At 41.4% G+C, this 20,199-nt stretch overlaps 1 non-coding gene across 1 annotated transcript; it reads left to right on the plus strand.

Annotated features, from left to right (window-relative positions):
* Positions 1-8,670: 8,670 nt before the first annotated feature.
* Positions 8,671-8,775, plus strand: LOC130454124 (U6 spliceosomal RNA). The gene has a single exon (XR_008911808.1). It is a non-coding gene; the product is annotated as a U6 spliceosomal RNA (small nuclear RNA).
* Positions 8,776-20,199: the final 11,424 nt, after the last annotated feature.

A 20,199-nucleotide genomic window follows, 5' to 3' on the forward strand; every position in this document is an offset into this window, starting at 1 on the left:
TTTGCCCTCTGGAATATCATATTCCAAAGCCCTATGATCCTGTAATGGAAAAGCTGATAAATCTTGTGTTATTTTGACTATGGCTCCATGATATTTGGATTATATCTTTTTGACTGCTTGCAATATTTTTCTCCTTGACCTGGAAGCTCTGGAATTTGGCTATAATATTCCTGGAAAACTTCATTTTGGGATCTCTTTTAGGAAGTGATCAATGGAGTCATTCCATTTTTATTTTATCCTCTAATTCTAGAATATCAGGGCAGTGTTCCTTAATAATTTCTTGAAAGATGATATCTAAATACTTTTTTTGATCATGATTTAAGGTGATCCAATAATTCTTAAGCTATCTTTCTGGAATCTATTTTCCAGGTCATTTGTTTTTCCAATGAGATATTTCATATTTTCTTATTTTGCCTTATTGTTTCTTGATATCTGCTTCTACTGGCCCAATTCTAATCTTTAAGGAATTCTTTTCTTCAGTGAGCTTTGGTAATCCCTTTTCCATATTGGCCAATTCTACTTAAAAAGTTCTTTCCTTCAATGGATCTTTGTGTCTCTTTTACCATTTGGCCTATTCTTTTTTTTTTAAGTGTCATTTTCTTCCATTTCTTTTGTGCCTCCTTTACAAAGATGTTGACTCTTTTAAAAAATTATTTTCTTGCATCCATTTCATTTATTTCCCCAATTTTTCCTCTACCTGTCTTATTTATTTTTAGGGCTTTTTGAACTCTTCCAGGAATGAATTTTGGTACTGAGATCAATTCGTATTTTTTGAGGTTTTGTATACAACAGTTTTTACTTTATTGTCTTTTGAGTTTGAGTTTTGATCTTCCCTGTCAACACAGTAACTTTCTATGATCAGGTTATTTTCATATTGTTGTTATGTGCTCATTTCCGCAGCCTATTTCTTGACTTTCAACTTAATGTTAAAGTTGGGGTTCTGCTGCTGGGATGGAGGGTCACTATCTCAAGCTTTAGGTTTTTTGTGTATCTGCTTTCAGAGTTAGTTCTGGGAGACTATAAATTTTCAGTTATTCCAAGGGGGTATGATCTAAGGAGAGGTGTGATCACTGTTCTCTTGGCCTGTGTTCTAGTCTATGAGCAATCACAAGTACTCTTTTTTTGCCCCAGAATTGTGATCATAATCCATGTTCCCCTGTAGCTGCATGCTCTAGTGTGCTGGTGCTCCTCCTCACACTGGGAGTGAGACACAGGTAAGTACCTGGATTCCCATTTGGGCAATGTAATAGAATCCTCTGCCCAGTGCCAGCAACAGGATCTCTATGTTCTTCTTCTGACTAGTTGTCTGGTCCCCTTACCATGTGTGGGCTGAGAGCTCTGGAAGCTGCTGCTACTGATTCACTTACCCCAAGACCTGGGCTGGGTAGACTGGTTTGTCACAACCTGCACTGGACTTCATTTCATTCTCATCTTGGTGGGACAGACCTTCCCATTGACTTTCTAATTGCCTTAATTCTAATTGTCTTAGGATGGAAAATTGGTTCCACATTACCCTTTTGTGGGTTCTGTTGCTCCAGAATTTGGTTGGTTGACTGTTTTTTTTTAAGCTCTTAACTTCTGTCTTAGAATTGATATTAAGTATTGGTTCCAAGTTAAAAGAGTGGTAAGGGCTAGGCAATCAGGGTTAAATGACTTGACCAAGGTCATACAGCTAGGAAGTCAGAATTCATTTTGAGATATAATTTTAAAGTTATTTGGAGGGGAATTTAGGAGAGATCAGGCAGGTGTCTTCCTTCTCTCTGCCATCTTGGCCCCCTTCCTACAATATTATATATTTTGTATTTACAATTTTTTATACATTGTCTCTTCCATTAGTATGTAAACTCTTTGAGGGTGGGAACTATGTTTTTGCCTTCTTTTGTGCTTCCAGTGCTTAAATTATGCTTGGTACATAATAAGCATTTAATATTTTGCTTGATGTGAAAAGGAGGCTGGGGACTAGGAAGATTAGAGGCCAGTTGAGATGGAAGAAGAGTCACAGAATCACAGAATTTCAGAGTTGGAAGGCACCGCAGTGGCTATTGAGTTCAGCAGATACCCTAAAAAGAATCATCATTATAAAATATACCACAAGTAACCATTCTATTTTTCCTTGAGATAAGCAAGTAAATGTCCCAGGAATGGGAAGTCTACAGCCCCAAAAGCAGGCCCCTTTTACTTTTTGACATCTCCAATTATTAAGAATTTGTGGGGAGGGGGCATCTGGGTAGCTCAGTGGATTGAGAGTCAGGCCTAGAGACAGGAGGTCCTAGGTTCAAATCTGGCCTCAGACACTTCCCAGCTGTGTGACCCTGGGCAAGTCACTTGACCCCCATTGCCTAGCCCTTACCACTCTTCTGCCTTGGAGCCAATACACAGTATAGACTCCAAGACGGAAAGTAAGGGTTTAAAAAAAAAAGAATTTGTGGTTTTCATATCAAGCCTAAATTTGTCTCCTTGCAATTGCTACCCATTAGTCCTAACTCTGCCCTATGGAGCCTTAACAGTCAATAAACATTAATTAAGCACCTACTATGTGCTAGGCACTGTACTAAGTGAAAGGGATAGAAAGGCAAAAAGCAGACCCTGCCCCTGAGGAGCTCACAATCTAACAGGGGAAACAACATGAAAATTAATTATATACAAACAAGTTATATACAGGATAAATTGGCAATAGCCAATAGAGAAAAAGCACTAGAATTAAGATGGGCTGATGGAGTCTTCACACGAAGGTGAGGTTTGGGCTGGGTCCTAAAGGAAGCCAGGAGGCAGAGATGAGGACAGAGAGCATTCTGGGCATGGGGGAGAGGTAGAAGAACAGGGAAGATGCCTGGACTCAGAAGATGTAGGATCTTTTCTGAGGAACCTAAAGGAAGCCATGTCACTGGAGCAAAGAAGGTGAGGGATGGAGTGGTATAAAGTGTAAGAAGAGTGGAAATGTAGGGGCTGGGATAGGGGAGTAGGGGAGGCATTACAGGGTAAGGAAATTACATTTGATCCTGGAAGTGATAACAAACAACAAGAGTATATTGAAGAAGAGGATAACATGGTCTAAACTTCCTTCTACAGAATAGTCCTTCAGATAGTTGAAGACAGCTATCATGGACCCTCTGAGTTTTCTCTTCTTCATGTTAAACATCCCTAGTTTCTTTAATTCTCCTTAAACTCAAGAATCCTCATCCTTCTGGCTGCCCTGTGGACATTCTCCAGCATATCAATGTCTTTCCTAAATTGTGATGCCTGGAACTGACCACAGCACTGCCAGTATCCTAGGTATGATCTGACCAGGGCAGGACACCGGGTGACTGTCATCTCCTTCCTGGATACTTGGCTTCTCTTAAGGAACTCAGGAGCTCATTGGATTTTTTTTGTTAGGAGGTCACCATGTCACCTAATCTCTCCTGTTCACAGACCACTAAAATTCTTTCAAATGAACTATCACTAATTGTCCATTCCCATCCTTTACTTGAACCCCCGATTCTGTAAACCCAAATCTAAGACTTTGCATTTATCCCTATTAAATGTCACCTTATTACATCCAGCCCATCAAGATGCTTTCTGATATTTGGCTGTTATCTGGGACAGTTAATTATCTTTCCCAATCCATCAATCAACAATTAAGCAGCTATCATGTGTCAGGCATTCCTAGCTCCATGAGCAAAGCTGAATTGCTGTAGCTCAAAAGAAGCACTAGATGCACACATTTAGGGACATCTCCAACCTAAATGTTCATATGAGCTATTTGTACTCAACCTGTGGTAGAGCCTTCCAAGCTCATATTAGTCTGATCAGCCATAGCTGGACACAGTGTACCTTGGCCCCAACATACTGATACCATTTTGGTTCTCTTCAAGTATGAAGGACAACAACCAACCCACCCTGCCAGATTCACATTGAATCATCAATAACTTGAATCTAGCTATTTAACCAATTTTGAAACTAGTTGAATTATTGTCTCTTTTCTATGACAGCAAGAAAGTATTTAACAAAAGCTTTGCTAAAATTAAGATGAATCGTATCTATAATATTTCCCTAACCTACCAGTTTAGAAACTATTAAAACTATCCCAAACTGTCAAAATTTTTTAAAAAAAGACATACTGGATTTTGGTGATCACTGCTTCCTTTTTGGATGTTAACTAACCATCCCTTTACTAGGACATTCTTTCCTCAGATTTGAAGTCAGATGAATTGTCTCATAGTTTAGAGGCTCTATTGCCTGCCATCTTTCCAATGGCATTTATCCAATGCCCAAGGAAGGCTAGTTAAGTCAGAAAGTATAGAGCTTGAGAGAAGGTGTAGAGATGGAAAGTAGTATAAACTATTTATTTGAGTTATTTGAAATTCATCAGGATTACCTCTGGTATCACATATAATCTATATTTAACATTTTAAGTACTTTACAGCTTGGCCTCTTGCTATTTTCTCAGTCTTTTTATCTATTATTCTACTCTATAACTCACTTTTCCTCTTTTTTTTTAAAACCTTACCTTCCATCTTAGAGTCAATAATAAGTATTGGTTCCCAGGAAGAAGAATCATAAAGGCTAGGTCATCAGCAATAAGTGGATTGCTCAGGATCACACAGCTAAGTGTCTAAGGACAGATTTGAACCTAAGACTGACTCTCTATCCATCAAGCCACCTAGCTGCCTCATACCTCACTCATTTTCAGGTGAGGTGTCAAAGGAAGGAACCCATAAGAAGAACTCAGAACTCAAAATGAAGATTAAGGATATTCTCTTAATTAGAACCTAGCTCAGCCATTGACTTACTGGAACAAATTTCTCTCTCTCCAGGCCTTAGTTTCCTTATCTATGAAATGAAGAGGTTGTACTAAATGATCTCTAGACTTCTATTCAGCTCTAACACCCTAACATCCTATATCCCAACATAATAAATGTTGACTTCAATTGAGTTAAGATCATGATTCTATTATTTTAAATTGTTAAGATTCTATCATTCTATCATTCCAAGACTCTAGGATCCCTTCAAACAAAAGGAGGGGGAAGGAAAGAAAAAATTCCCAAATAAAGTCCCTTCAACTAAGATTTAATGAGACAGTTTGTTAAATAGGAATTGATCAAAAACACATTTGAGCTGAGTTGTGTTTCGGATTCCCATCTATTATAACCGTTAAGAGTCAAACAATCGCTGTTCTTAATAAATAATTGGCATCATGCTAAGATTCCATGCAAGGGTTTGAAGTTTCATCTCCTATCATCACCATGAAAGTTACCAAAGGAAAATAAATCTACTTTGAGGTCCCCTAGCGAGAGAGGCTGTGAGTGGCCTTTACAGGAGCAGGGGGACTGGCAGAAGATGCCATCTTCAGACCTTGACAGTCTGCTTTGAGTGTCCAATATGTGCCCAATCTTGTCCTGAGATTTAGGGGTGAAGGGAGAGTGGGGGTAAAAGGGGGAGGAGAAATAGAGATGATACACAGGACTGGCTGGAGCCAAAACTGTGAAGTCATCGAATTTAGTCTTTGCAACCTCATGATATTCCCCTTCCTTCCAAGAAAAAGTAGGAAGGTGATACTCCCTTTAGCCTTTGCCTTGCTCAAGGCTCCAAACTATAGGGCTGGGTTCAGCTTTGCATGCGACAGAGTTAAGCTAGAATGCACCCAGGAGTGGGTAGCCAGGACAGCAAGAGGATGCAATCCTGGTGTCATTGAGCATACATGGAGCAATCTGTTACTTCTCAGGCTAAATGCCTTCATCCAGATGATCTGGGAATTTTAGTATCTGACACACTTCCCTCAGGGTATTGGCACCAGCTCCCCTTACAAGCACCTGGACTAACAAAACTCAAAACATGAACAGTTTTACTTAGGGGTAAAGAGAAACAAGCAAGATTTATTTTAGAGCCTGTAGAAAAATAGTGGTGTAAGTCAATGATCAAATTGTATAGAGATTTGTAGACTCAGCTATTTATAATGTAAATAGTAGCAACTAGTTGGTGCAGAGGATAGAGGGTTGACTTGAAGTTAGGAAAACCTGAGTTCAAGACCTGCCTCATAGCTGTGGATACTCTCACCCTCTAATATCCTTTCACTGGTGAGTTTCTCCTGAGACCTCCATTTTGTACAGGGACCAGCCTTCATTCCCTTCTTGGCTCTGATTCTGACTTCTAAACTTCAAAACCAAGCCCAACCCCTTCCTATCTCATTCTGCATATATTCAGCTCCCTTGACCACAATCCCAACCCCACTCACTCTTCAGCTCCTTTTGGTTTGTCTTCTCTAATTAGAATCTAAGCTCCCTGAAGGCAAGGACTATTGGAGGGAGGGATATTTGTATTAGAGTTGAGCATGGTGTCTGGCACATATTTAGTGCCTGATAAATGCTTGTTTCTTTCCTTCCTTCCTTCCTTCCTTCCTTCCTTCCTTCCTTCCTTCCTTCCTTCCTTCCTTCCTTCCTTGCTTTCTTCCTTCCATCAAGACACTTAAATAATTCAGTCTCAATTTTTTCATCTGCAAAATGGAAATAATAATAATAGTACTTACCACACAGAGTTGTTGGAGGATCTAATAAAATTATATATCAAATACTTTGCAAACCTTAAAGTATATTATAAATTCTAGTTATTATTATTATACTTTTTTACTACTACTACTACTACTACTACTACTACTACTACTACTACTACTACTACTGTTGTTGTTGTTGTTGTTATTACCCTACATCCGGTCCTAGAAGGGGCCATCCAGGACTCTCCTCCATCTCAGGCTTCTCTGGCTATCTACAGCATCCCTTTTCCTGTGTGTGGGTTGTGTCCCAGAAAAAAAGCTCAGCATCCCCAGTTGTAAGATTACATCACTAGGTCTAGTTCACATCTTCTGCAGTTCTCCCCGGGTGCCAGCAGATGGCAGGCATCTCCCTTCCCAAGGGACCACCTCTCCCTTCCAAAATTCCTCAAAGACTGTCATTGGCTCAAAACCAAAGCTCTAGATTTTCTATTTCTGAAGACTTCTCTTCTATTTTTCAAAGTCCAGTCCAACTCCTCACACACAAGATGTCTCCCAGGGTTCCAGAACAGAATTTGTACTTCACAAATATGTCTTTGCTATTTAATTGTAGGCTCAGGGCAGGAGTGTGCTGGTAAAGATTTAACAATCAGCTCCCCAGGTGGGAAAACAAGCATGCATGACACACTTTTATGGTGTTAACATTTCCTCTAACATTTCCTCCAGCACTTTCTTAAATCTATTCAATCAGTAAAACAAGAAACTAAACTCTTATAGCGCTTGCTAATTCCCAAGCTCTGAATGCTCTTATGGAAAATTGAACAATTAGCTCTTAACAAGAAGGGATTTGAATTGGCTCCAGTATTCCCTTGTTCGGGCGACTTTTGAAAAAGGTAACAATCATTTCATCAAATATTAGCCAAGCTACCTTGTGGGGGTGGGGGCAGTGAGGTGGTAGGGGGAGAGAACCATAATCCTAAAGACCCTGGGGATTACTTTCTTCCCTGAATGGGAAGTGACAAATATATGGAGGAATTGGAATTGGAGCTAAAAAGCAAGAGAGAAACAGAGAGACAGACAGACAGACAGACAGAGAGACAGAGAGAAAGAGAGAAAGAGAGAGACAGAGACAGACAGAGAGAGAGAGACAGAGAGACGGGGAGAGAGAGAGAGAGAGAGAGAGAGAGAGAGAGAGAGAAAGAGAGAGAGAGAGGGGGGGGGGGGAGGGAGAAGGAGGGAGAGGGACAGAAACAGAGACAGAGACAGAAGAGACAGAGACAGAGAAAGGGAGACAGACAGACAGATAGAGAAGGAGGGAGAGGGATGGAGAGAGAGAAGGAGAAACAGAGACAGAGACAGGCAGACAGAGATGGACAGAGAGATAGAGACAGAGAGCAGCAGTAGAAGATGGAGTATAGTCTTAGAGGACCCTGGCTCTAAACCTCATGGCAGCTGGACCCTCTCACTTCCCCTGGTTTATCAGGTGGCTTAGTAAGATAATCCAGTAGGAAGTGACTGAACTATACCTAGTCAGAGAAACCACTGGAATAACGGTAAAAAATTTACTTCACCTTTGCTTCTCCCTTCTGATTTATGACTGCATGCAATGGGTGGTATAGTCCATTACTAAATATTTCTCTGCTAGCTTTAATTTTGTTCCTTGGTTATTTATGTTTTTAATGATGGTTTTCTAGTTAAATATAATTTAAATTTCTAGTGCCTGGAATAGTAAGTTAGAGACTGTGTCATATGATGTATGTTTGTAGGGAGGGGAATGGATTGTAAAGATTTGATTACAATAAATTCTAATGACTAAAAAAAATCTCTTTTCTGGACGGGTAATCAAAACAATTGTCTAGGGGCTCGGAGCTTTATGAATTGTATTTATAGTCTGTGCTTTCAAACTTTCTCACTTTGTAGAGAAGGGAAGCATGTGGAGCCAGAGCCCTTGCCCTAAAGTAAAACTCACAAACTAATCTTATCTCCATGCAGAGAGGTCACTCTATCAGAGACCTCTGGGTTTTCTACAATCCTATGCTCAGGAAGAGGCAGGAGAGAGAATAGAGGCAGAAACCTTAAAAGAAAGTCAGACCCTGAGCTGGGCCAATGGGTGGGAATAGGTATGGTCAGGGAGAATTAATTACACCCAAACCCTGAAAAAAAGAGTAGAGGGGAAAGTTTTCCTTTTTTAAATGTTTTTTTCAATGCTAACTTCAGCAGCACATATGTTAAAATTGGAATGATACAGAAGTGATTAGCATGGCCCATACACAAGAATGACACAAAGTCATGAAGTATTCCATAATTTATCTGTTAGACAGGGCAAAGTGAAAATAGAATAAATTCACCATCATCTGCTGAAAGGACTATGAAAATGAAGAGTCCTAGGAATATGACATTAAAAATCAGAGCATCCACATTAAAGAAAAAATATTATAAGTAGCTAGAAGAAAGAGTTTATGTACCAACAAACCATAGAGTTAGGGTCAATTATTATAAAGAAGAGGAGAACTTGGAATACAATATCCCTAAAGACAAAAGATAAAGACTTACAAACAAGAATAATTTATACTACAAATTTGACTATAATCCTGAGGGAATGGGGAGGTGGAGTGTGTGGAAAGGAAATGAAGCTCTAAAAGGATAAAGGACTTCGAAGTATTCTTGGTGGTAAAATCAGAGCTGAATAGAAATTTTGAAATCCAAACACAAGATCAAGAAAAATATGAAAAGGTAATTTTATTTGAGCATTTGGAAGGAGATATATGATGATGTGCTAACATCCTAATGGGAAGAAGAAAAAAGTTTCTGTAGAAACTACTATCTTCAAAGGGTAATGAGGAACTTAAACTAAAACATACACACACACACACACACACACACACACACACAGAAGACAGGATGATGCATTAGTTTTTTAATGAGTAGTTTTTATTTTAAGAAGGAACAGAAAAGTGAGGGTAAAAGGAATATACAGATGTAGAAAGGAGAGAAAAAGTCATGGAACTGATTTTTCATCACTGGATGCATGAAAAGTATATACAAATATGAAAAAGAGTGGAGGAATGGATATCAAATGGCTCTCACTTTTATTTAGACTGTACAAAGAAATGGTGACCATAAACACAGAGTTTGGTGTGGAAATATATCAAAATCAATGGACGAATCTGGAGATGGGAGAGGGGAGAGGTAGTATAATACCAGTGAGAGAATTGTCATAAGAAAAGCAAATTTCCTGATTTTGAAGGAGGCATTAAGAAAAATTTAAGCAAAGAACTGGACACTAACATGGTGCCCAATGCCTAAATAAATCTTGATATGTAAATGGAATGGAATGCTATTTCTCGGTTATAAATGAAAAAAGAAACTATTTTAAAGAGTTTTAGGAAGTGTAAACTGATATAAAAAAGCGAATGGAACAATTATATAAGACTAGCAGCAATGTAAAGAAAAGCAACTTTCAAAAACTGAAAAATTTTGACAGAAGCAATGACCAACCAAACACATCTCCAGAGGACCAGTGATGAAACATGATATCTACCTCCTAACAGAAAGGAGATGGACACAAGGCAAAGAGACATACAATTTTGGACTGAAGCACTGTGTGGATTTGTTTGTTTTTGACTCTGCTTTTTTGGTTACAAAGGTTGTTTTTTTCTGTTTTGAATTGGTGGTGTGATCATAGTGAAGGAGAAGGAGAAGAACAAGAACAAGAAGAAAGAGGTGGAAGAGCAGAAGAAGAGCAATGAAAAAATGTTAAATGGATAGAAGTTCCAAAAGAAGCAAAGATAAGTAGGGCAATTTTGGATGTAATGTGCTGAATTTATTGTACATTTTTTTTTAAAGAAGAAAGCTGTATGTTAGAGAGATTTGTATTGTTACATGCAATCCTCTTTGTTTTCTGCTGTGTAAATGGAAATGTTCATGGGTTTGATGTGTGTGTGTGTGTGTGTGTTTATTGAAGCTTTTTAATTAAATTTTAATTAAAAAAATTTTTTAATCCCAAATGCTCTCCATAGGGACATCTGATGGGCATTATTAAAAATATTTTTATGGCCTTGTTTTTTTCAGTGTTGATGCTTCTCAGTGACACCCGTCTATTATCCTCCCCTACCAAGTATAACTCTGTCTTCAAACAAGGAAATAACATTGAGGAAAACAAACCCACTCCTGGACTATTTCTGAAAAGGTCCACCTCGTTCTGTGACTGCTCCACTGCCTTCTCTGAGAGCTGCTGTACTGCGAGTTCAGGGGCCTTTCTGATGCCTAATGTTCTCTCTGCTCTCCATCCAGTGCCTTCCTTTCCCGGCATCAGCCCCTCCTCGGGAGGCTCAGAAGATGATCCTTGCTCCCTCCCCCATTGTCTCTCAGTCTAAGCCGGTTGCCCGGGCCACAAAGAAGGCCTCTTAGAGCCCGCAAAGCTGGTGGACTTTCCAGAGTTCTAGGCTGAACCAAACACGAGCATTCAGTCTTGTACCCACCGACTTCCAACTCGAGAACTTTAGAGCCCTGAATTCTGTGGAGCTTGAGAGTATTCTTCCCATTCCCAAAGCACAGTCTTCCCGTAAGCCTCACTCTTTAAGAATGAGCAATGGACGTATACTAAATCCATCTCTTCAGCGTGGCAATTAAAGGCTACTTTTGTTTCTCGAATTAAGTAAGCGTTCTATCGCCTGTCTATTTGCCTTTGCAAGACTTCCCGTACTCAATGCATTGTCTCCTCTCCAATTCCTGGAATCATTGACTTTCCTCAAGTTTCGTCTTAGGTGCCACCTCCTACAGGAAGTCCTCTCACTCTGTCCCCCAATTCTTTCCTTCCTCCTCAATTATCTTATATTTACTTACCTGTATACCTTTTGTACTGCTCAGGAGATTGTAATTAATTCAAGTAAACTCCTTGAACATAGGAATTGGGTGGCTATTTATTTTGATTTAGTCTATGTACGGAGTCTTCAGGGCTGTACTTTACATGTTTCAGATGTTTAAGAAATGCTTGTGGAATCTGATTTTTTAAACCTTTCCCTTCCATCTTAAAATCAATTCTGTGTATTAATGCCAAGGCAGGAGAGCGGTAAGGGTGAGGCAATGGGGGTTAAGTGACTTGCCCAGAGTCACACAGCCAGGAAGTGTCTGAGGTCAAATTTGAACCCAGGACCTCCCATTTCTAGGCTTGACTCTCAATCCATTAATCCACCCAGCTGCCTCCTTTATTTATTTATTTAAAAAATATAAATTTACCTTCTGCCTTAGAATTGTTAAATTGAACCAAATCTAATCTTCGCAGAACCAATACTAAGTTTTGGTTCCAAGGCAGAAGAGGGGTAAGGGTTAGGCAATGGGGGTTAAGTGACTTGTCCAGGGTCACACAGCTGGGAAGTGTCTGAGGACAGATTTGAGCTGCCCCCTTTATCAAATCTAATTTAATGCACAGCATGTGAAGGACATCTGAGCCCCACTGAAGATTTGTGATCAGAGAAATAACATGATTTGAATACATGAGAAAGACGATTTGGGGCTGCATATAAAGATTGGATCAGAGTGTAGAGAAAATTTTGTTTCTGCAAAAGCCAGAGGATGAGATTCCAGGACTGAAAAGGGCTCAAGGAAATCCTAACCTGCAAGCTTTCTATTGACTGATTTATTAAACATAGTTGGACCCCAAGCATCTATGAAACAGGTGGCTGCCTACAAGGTAGGATCTCAGAGGCACCCAGGTTCCGCCCAACCCTGCCACACTCCCTCAGTTGCACAATGGACGTCAAGGCCACCATCTTCCGGAGGCCCCCCTGAAACGTCAGTTAAGTTAACTGGAAAAGGAGAGAGACCTAGAATGTCAGGAGGGAGAAGGTTTCTTCTTCATCCCCGTTGGCACTTACTGGACCCTTCAGAACCTCCTGAGAGCTGCCCCATTGCCCTGTGAAAAGTTCATCACAAGCACCCACAATTCTACAGTGAATTCACATTTACAGAGCACCCCCCCCCCCGCCGCCCCCAACAACCTCCGGAGCTGGGGAGAGACGGATGACCATCTCCATTTTAAAGATGCTCCCTCTGAGCCCCAGGGAAGGAGATTTGCCCCATTGCCCTGTCCAGTTGGGGCTCTTTCCCCGACGCCATGCTAGTCTGGGATGGGGGGCGGAGCGTGGTACTAGCTGGAGAACTATAAGGCAGACAGCCTGAGGCCAGGCCATCTGGACCCTGTTATCTCTGAGCTGTGTTTATTTGAAGAAATTGTATTAAATGATTACATGTTATTTTTACTTTGGGGAAAGCAGGAGTGCTGGCTCCCCAGGAGACCCCCATTTGCTGTCAGAATTAGTTTGGGACAGAAAACGGCCCCCATCCTAGTTCAGGCCTTCATCACCTCTTGTCTAGACTATTATTAATAACCTCCTAATTGGCTTCCCTGCCTCCACTCTCTTCCCTTTGCAATCCAGCCTTCTCATGCTACCAAAAAGAGTTTTGTTACTCCCCTGCTCAAAAATTCCCCACAACTTCCTATTATCCACAAGATAAAATCTGACCTGGTTAGCCTCGCAGCGAAGTCAGTCTAACATGCAAAAACGGGATGCCCGCTGCTTGTAGTTTCTTCTTCTGGCATTCCTCGTCACTGTGACTTCATGTAGGTCATGAGATGTCTTCCAAAGTCCTCGTCTATATTCCTTTTCTGTCCAGGTAGATTGTAGCAAACACCCACAATAAGGGTGCTCCTTTTCTCTCTATTTTTCTTTGCCCAAATACGCTCCATAGGCTCCTCCTGCTCTAGTTCTCCGTTTTCTTCAAATGAATAGATTTTCCTAATAGACAATTTCACATCACTCCAGATGGGACACTGGCCAGCTGTGTGAGCCTGGCCAAGTCCCTTCGCCTCAGCCTCCTCCTTAAAGCAGAAACTAACAAATGATGATAAGACTTGTGTTACCTCCTTATGGGGATACTTATGAGAAAAGTGTTTTGTGAGCCCTAAAATGTTATAGGATAACATTTTATAAAATGTTTTATAAAATGTAAAAATGTTTATAAAATGTCAAAAACATATTTATAAAATATGTTTTTATTATGGTCCATCATCATAATTCAGATATTTAACGACAAAGATGATAACCTCCCTCAAGTCTTCTATCCACTTCCTCAGGCCAAACATCTGTAGTTTCTTCATTTCATCCAGGCAGATGAACCCAAGAAAGCCACTTCACCTTCCTGAGGAGATTCTTTTTTCTTTGGTGTTTTTACTCCTGCAGTTTTTCCTCTGGATGTGGATACTGGTTTTTCTGGTAGATTCCTCCAAGTTATTCAGGGTCATTGCATTGCTACTGATGGAGAAGTCCATTACATTTGATTGTGCCACAGTGTATCAGTCTGTGTGTACAATGTTTTCCTGGTTCTGCTCCTCTCACTCTGCATCACTTCCTGGAGGTTGTTCCAGTCCCCATGGAATTCCTCCACTTTATTATTCCTTTGAGCACAATAGTATTCCATCACCAACAGATACCACAATTTGTTCAGGCATTCCCCAATTGATGGGCATCCCCTCATTTTCCAATTTTTGGTCACCACAAAGAGCGCAGCTATGAATATTCTTGTACAAGTCTTTTTCCTTATTATCTCTTTGGGGTACAAACCCAGCAGTGCTTTGGCTGGATCAAAGGGTAGGCAGTCTTTTAGCACCCTTTGGACATAGTTCCAAATTGCCCTCCAGAATGGTTGGATCAATTCACAACTCCACCAGCAATGAATTAGTGTCCCAACTTTGCCACATCCCCTCCAAATTGCTGATATTTATATAGTTCTTTTGTGTTCATAAAGTGTTTTGCACATAGAGTGAGCTTCCATACTTACTCTCTTGACATATAGGTATCCAGGTGGTAAGCTTACAGCTCCTTCCCCTCCCACCACCCCAAGGTTCTAAGGGGATCTCTGAGGGGCTGCGGCTTTCTTTTTATGCTATTGGCTCGAGCCCCCATTCTGATTTGTTTCCTCTATATTGATTGCCGGTGATTACCTTCTCAATATCATTTGCCAGGGCTCATTAGCAGCTCCTTAATATCCATTAACCAGTGGTTTCTCCTCCCTCTAATTTAACCAATTAGTATAAATTAGCTTTTACAAAGGGATATCTATAAAATATCCTCTTTCTCCCCCAAATCAGGACATACTCTGAGAGGGCTCAGACTTCCAGGAGGCTCACCATTCCGTCCACAACCAAGCTCATCTCTGTACAGGGTGCAGATAGGTATATGCGTGGCTCCCTTGTTTTCAGGACACACTATCTCAGCTGCAGGGAGATTCAGTGAAGGCAATAATGGGGCCCAGGTAGCTAAAGAAGGGCTCAAATTCCTTCCATCCCATCCCCTTCTCCAGTTAGGAGTTTGTACCTGGCAGTGTCATTTGGGCCACAAAGATCAAAAGAGGAATGACAGTACGTTAGGGTGTAATGAAGAGTAGTTTCACAGGTCATTCAGTAAAGACATATCTGGGTTCTTTCATTTAAAATAAAAGAATCAAAATTTGTATCTGTAAAAAGAAAGAAAGAAAGAAAGAAGGGCTCATTATCTCTTTCCCCATCAGAATTCCTTCCCTCAATATCTACCAAGAACTCAAGACCTTGCTTTGGTCAATTTGTGCCTTTTATATGCACACTTAATTCTGGTTCAGCAGCTAATTTCCAGGCTTTTTTTTCACTATGCAATAAGTAGGTGGGAAAGAGTCAGCCAATATATGTTCTGTAGAATCTAGAATATATCCAGAGTCTAGATGATCTGAGCAGGGGAACAAGGCCCCTTCATTACACACCATCACACTTCTGGTACCCCCAACTCCCATGCCCTGTGTGGGTGGCACCAGGCTGTGTGTCTATTGTACCCGCCCCCCAGGGTTGTTCCCTCTGCTACGCACCCACATTCTTATTTGAGCCTAACCAGAACCCATGAAGCAGGCTGTGTTCTCATTTTGAAGATAAGGAAGATGAGGCTTAGAGTTAACCAGGAGAAGGGGGTTCCCTGGAACTAGAGAAATTTGGGGGAGAAGGAAGTGAGTTTAAGAGGAAAGAGCTTCCTTTTGGATATGTTGATATGCTTGGAGCAAAGGAGAATGGGACAGGCAAGACTGTATTGCTCATAGAGGAGGGGAAGATGATGGAATACCCAAGTGAAAATGACTTGGGGTAATGGCAATTAACATGAGAACCAGATGGAGCTCAGAAGAGAATGGAGGCTAGATATGGAGATAGATTTAGGAGTCACTGTGAAGAGGAGAATTCTTTTAATCCAAGGAAGTTAAGTGTAAAGTGAGAAGAGGACCCAGGACAAAACCCCGAGGGATACCCAGACTTGGGACAGCAAAAAATGACAGCATGAGCAGAGAGAAGAAAGAGATGATAGAGGGAAGGAGGGGCTTGAAGAAACTAAAAAAGGAAAGAGTGTTTAGGAGGAGGCTGTTGGCAGGGTCAGGAACTACAGAGAGATCAAGGGGGATGAGAATTGAGGAAAGGTCTTTAGATTCGGTCATTAGAAGTCCACTTGAGTGGGGTAGAGGGTGAAGGAAAGGAGTTTGAGGATGGTGGGCTTAGAAGCCAGATTTCCAAGGGCTGAGAAGTGAGGGGGTGCTGAGCATGTGGAGGCATCAAGAGCAGGAAGTTCTTCCCAGGGGAGTGGCAATAGAAAAGATATAGAGACATGCCTCACAAGCATGATGGGGATAAGGGAAGGTTATTTAATGAGTGAGAAACCCCATAAAGCAGGGAAGGAGCTGGCAGATAAGAGAGACTGAAAATGAATGAGAGGAAATGATCACTGGGCCAAGTACCCAAAGGAAATGGAAAGGGATAGGACCAAGAACACAAGTAGAATGGTGAATCTTGATGGGGATGAGAGTTACTTCTTCCTCAATGCTTGGAGCAAAGGAGAATGGGACAGGCAAGATTGTATTGCTCATAGAGGAGGGGAAGAATATGGGGCTTTGGGAGAGAAGAGAAGGCTTGGAACTGCCTCTTCAGAGAGTGAATTGGGTTAGAGTAAAAGGATGACTGTGAGTAGTATGGATTCAGTTGAGGGTAGATAAAAATGAATCTGTAGTAGAGCCAGACACCAAAGTCATATAACTTCCTCCAATAGTACGGGGGTATGGTTGGGGTGGTGAACGTAGATGGAAGGAGTAACCTAAAGTTGAGGATAGGAAGGGAATGAATGGAAGTGGGGCAAAGGAACAAAGCATTCCACCTCAGAGGACATGCATGGTTGAATGAGTCAACCGTAGCATCCTGACTTTGAAGACAATAGAGTGAGACAAATGTCTGAGAGAATGGGGAATGTAGAAAGGACTAAAGGCCAAGATTAAGGACAAAGAACAGGTTCATGAAGAGCAAGGCAGATTGAGAGATGGAATGGCAAAACAGTATGATCAGAAAGAAAGGGAAATTTCAGAGTGGAGATCATGGAAGGAATATAGATATCAGAGAGGGTGAGCTCTTGGTTTGACTCCCCTTTATGGATGGTTAATATAGGAATGAGGGCAGCTAGGTAGCATAATGGGTAGAGTGCTGGGCCTGGAGTCAGAAAGACTCATCTTTCTGAGTTCATATCTGGCCTCTGAAACTTCCTGGACAAGTTACTTAATCCTACTTAATTTAGTTTCCTCATCTGTCAAATGAGCTGGAGAAGGAAATGGCAAACCATTCTAGGATCTTTGCCAAGAAAACCCCAAAAGGAGTCATTAAGAGTAGAACATGACTTTAAACAACTGAACAATGACAATGTAGGAAGGAAGATATAGTAGGTCACAAGTATGGAAGAGGCTAATGGCCCAAGAAACCAGGGTGTTTGAGAAGATGTGACTATAGAGGTCCCAATTAGTACAGATAATGAATCTCGTGAGGTGTTTGCATGTACTCAGCACTATTTAAATGAAAAATTATGTAAAATATGGTCATTGGTGCCAGGCCTAAATGGGAGTGCAAATGGGAGTAATGCAGCCATTTCACAAGATCCATTATTTGCACCAACGGGACTTTGTTGTATATTAAAGTCTCCTAATACAAGAACAGGTGTAGGAAAGGTTTTGAGGGAGGTGCTTGAGAAAGGGGGGGGGGGGGTGAAATGGGAGTCAGTATCTTACAGCAATCAGAATCTGGACAGAATATTCCAGAGTGAACATGAAAGGTGAGAGGTTAGAGTGATGATGGTGGAGGGAGGATTTGCAAGGAGCAATGAGGAATAAAGCTCTTTTCTTCAGTTACACAAGCACCATTCTAGTTAAGGCCTTCATTTTCTGCCTAGATTATTATAATAGCTTCATAATTCTCTCTCTCTCTCTCTCTCTCTCTCTCTCTCTCTCTCTCTCTCTCTCTCTCTCTCTCTCTCTCTCTCCTTCTCTCTTTCTCACTTTCTTCCCCTTTCCCTCTCCCTCTTCTTCTTTCTTTCTGTCTCTCTTCCCTCCCTCAACCTTTCTCTTTCAACCTCTCAATTTTTCTTTTTCAATTTTCCCTCAAACTCTGTTTTTCTCTCTCTCTCTCTTTCTCTCTCTCCTTCTCTCTTTCTCCCTTTCTTCCCCTTTCCCTCTCCTTCTTTCTTTCTGCCTCTTTCTGTCTGTCTCTCCCTCCCTCAACCTTTCTCTCTTTCAATCTCTTAATTTTTCTCTTTCAATATTCCCTCAAACTCTCAGTTTTTCTGTCTCTCTCTCTTCTCTCTCTTTCTCCCCTTTCCCCTTCCCCCTCTCCTTTTCCTTCTTCTTTCTTTCTTCCTTTCTTTCTTTCTTCCTTTCTTTCTCTTTCTTTCTTTCTTTCTTTCTTTCTTTCTTTCTTTCTTTCTTTCTTTCTTTCTTTCTTTCTTTCTTTCTTTCTTTCTTTCTTTCTTTCTTTCTTTCTTTCTTTCTTTCTTTCTTTCTTTCTTTCTTTCTTTCTTTCTTTCTTTCTTTCTTTCTTTCTTTCTTTCTTTCTTTCTTTCTTTCTCTTTCTATCTTCTTTCCCTCCCTCAACTTTTCTCTCAATTTCTCTCTTAATTTTCTTTCAATATTCCCTCAATCTCTCAGTTTTTCTCTGTCTCCCTCAATCTTTCTCTCTCACTCTTTCCACATAAGTGCCCCAAACAGAGGCAGTGGTGTATAATGGGGGGAAAACCTCCCGCTGGACTTGGAATTAGTGACCTGATTGGGTCCTGTATAGATAAGCCATGTTATGATTAATCCTTTCTTAGAGACTGTATGTTAAATTATAATTATTTATTAGTAAACGTTGGAGAGAGAAAGAAGAAGAATCACCAGGTCACCCTAACTAAAAATCCACGTCCACACTTCCCCAGATCCAGTTTCCAGCCTAGGTTCAAGCGGAGCGTTAAGTGCTCCAGGAAAATGAGAGAGATTTTGTTCCAGCTCTTGTTCAGGAAGAGTCAAGTGCCCAAGACAGCGTGCTATTGCTCCGCCCCTCTCCTATAGAAGGCCGAAGATGCCGCTCCTACTGGGGCTCTCTGATTGGACAGTCTGGGTCCCGAGTCCCAACTTCCAGACTGGCGACCTGCCATGTGGGGACTTCCGCCAGCAGGATTCCAGGCACCCATGTGGCCCTTTAGTCACATGACTTGTTGGCGTCCTGACTCCGTGCCCACGTGCTGGTAAGGGCTTACATTTTATATTAATTTCACACAGCCGTACAGACTTATCCCTCCTTCCTAGGAGTGTCCCCCCTCCCTGGTCCTCCATTTCTCCCATCCTCCCACTGCTATTAACTCACAATAATTCATGTTTCTGAAGTCTTTTCAAGGTTTGCAGCAACCCTGTGAGATAGGGAATGCTGGCATTACAATCCCCATTTGATAGATGATGAAACCGAGGTGCAGGGCAATAAAATGGCCCATCCAAGGTCATGTAGTAAGTGTTGGAACTAGGACCAGAAGCTTGACAATGACTCTGCAGGCCAGTGTGCTTAACGCCATACCATCTGCTTCTCAGCGTATTCAGATTCTCCCCATCCTTCAAAGCCCTACCTAAGTGCCACCCTCTCCAGGAAGGCCTCTCTCATCGCCATAGCCCTCTGATAGTTCCTTCCTCTGACATCTGGTAGCATTACTGCCTGAACTCTACAGCCAGGCACTTGATGACACTCTGGCCTGTTATCTGATTATTCCAGTGATCTTGATTCTGTAGCCCAGTGGGAGCTGCTGGGAAGCAGAGCCTGGGAGGGAGGGAAGGGTTAACTTTTGTGCCTTTTGTCTGGTCCTTCGTAGAGCCAGTGATGGCTTTCCCGGAGTCTGGGGCTGGATAATTCTACCTCAGAGCATTCCCCTCTGTCCTCGCACCTGACATAATAGACGCAGGTCACATATTTTCCAGTGTACGACTTTTATTACGCTATAATCCCTCTAGTTTGACAGATTAACTTTGCCCTTCGAGAGCCCAGTGGATTCACCCAATATGCAGTGGCTCAGGCCTTCCCTGCCATCTCTCCAGGTACCTGGCTACAGAGCAGCACAGGGAATGGCCTTGGCCTTTTTCCTTGTTTCTCATACCTCCTGCTTGGGAAGAAGTCTGGTACATCCAAAATACAGGCTGCAGAAAGAAAACTTATGGATTTTCCAAAGCTGGAGGCGCTTTGTGATTTCCTGCTTTTCCCTCCCCTAAAAACATCACCTCAGTCACAGAATGTCAGAGTCTTAAAACTCTTCTTGAAGCTGGAAGAGACTTAACATAGAGACCGTGGAATGTTGGCGCTGGAAGGAGCCTTAGAACACTGAATGATAGAGCTG

Source organism: Monodelphis domestica, chromosome 4 (assembly GCF_027887165.1).
Source record: "Monodelphis domestica isolate mMonDom1 chromosome 4, mMonDom1.pri, whole genome shotgun sequence".
NCBI classification, from domain to species: domain Eukaryota; kingdom Metazoa; phylum Chordata; class Mammalia; order Didelphimorphia; family Didelphidae; genus Monodelphis; species Monodelphis domestica.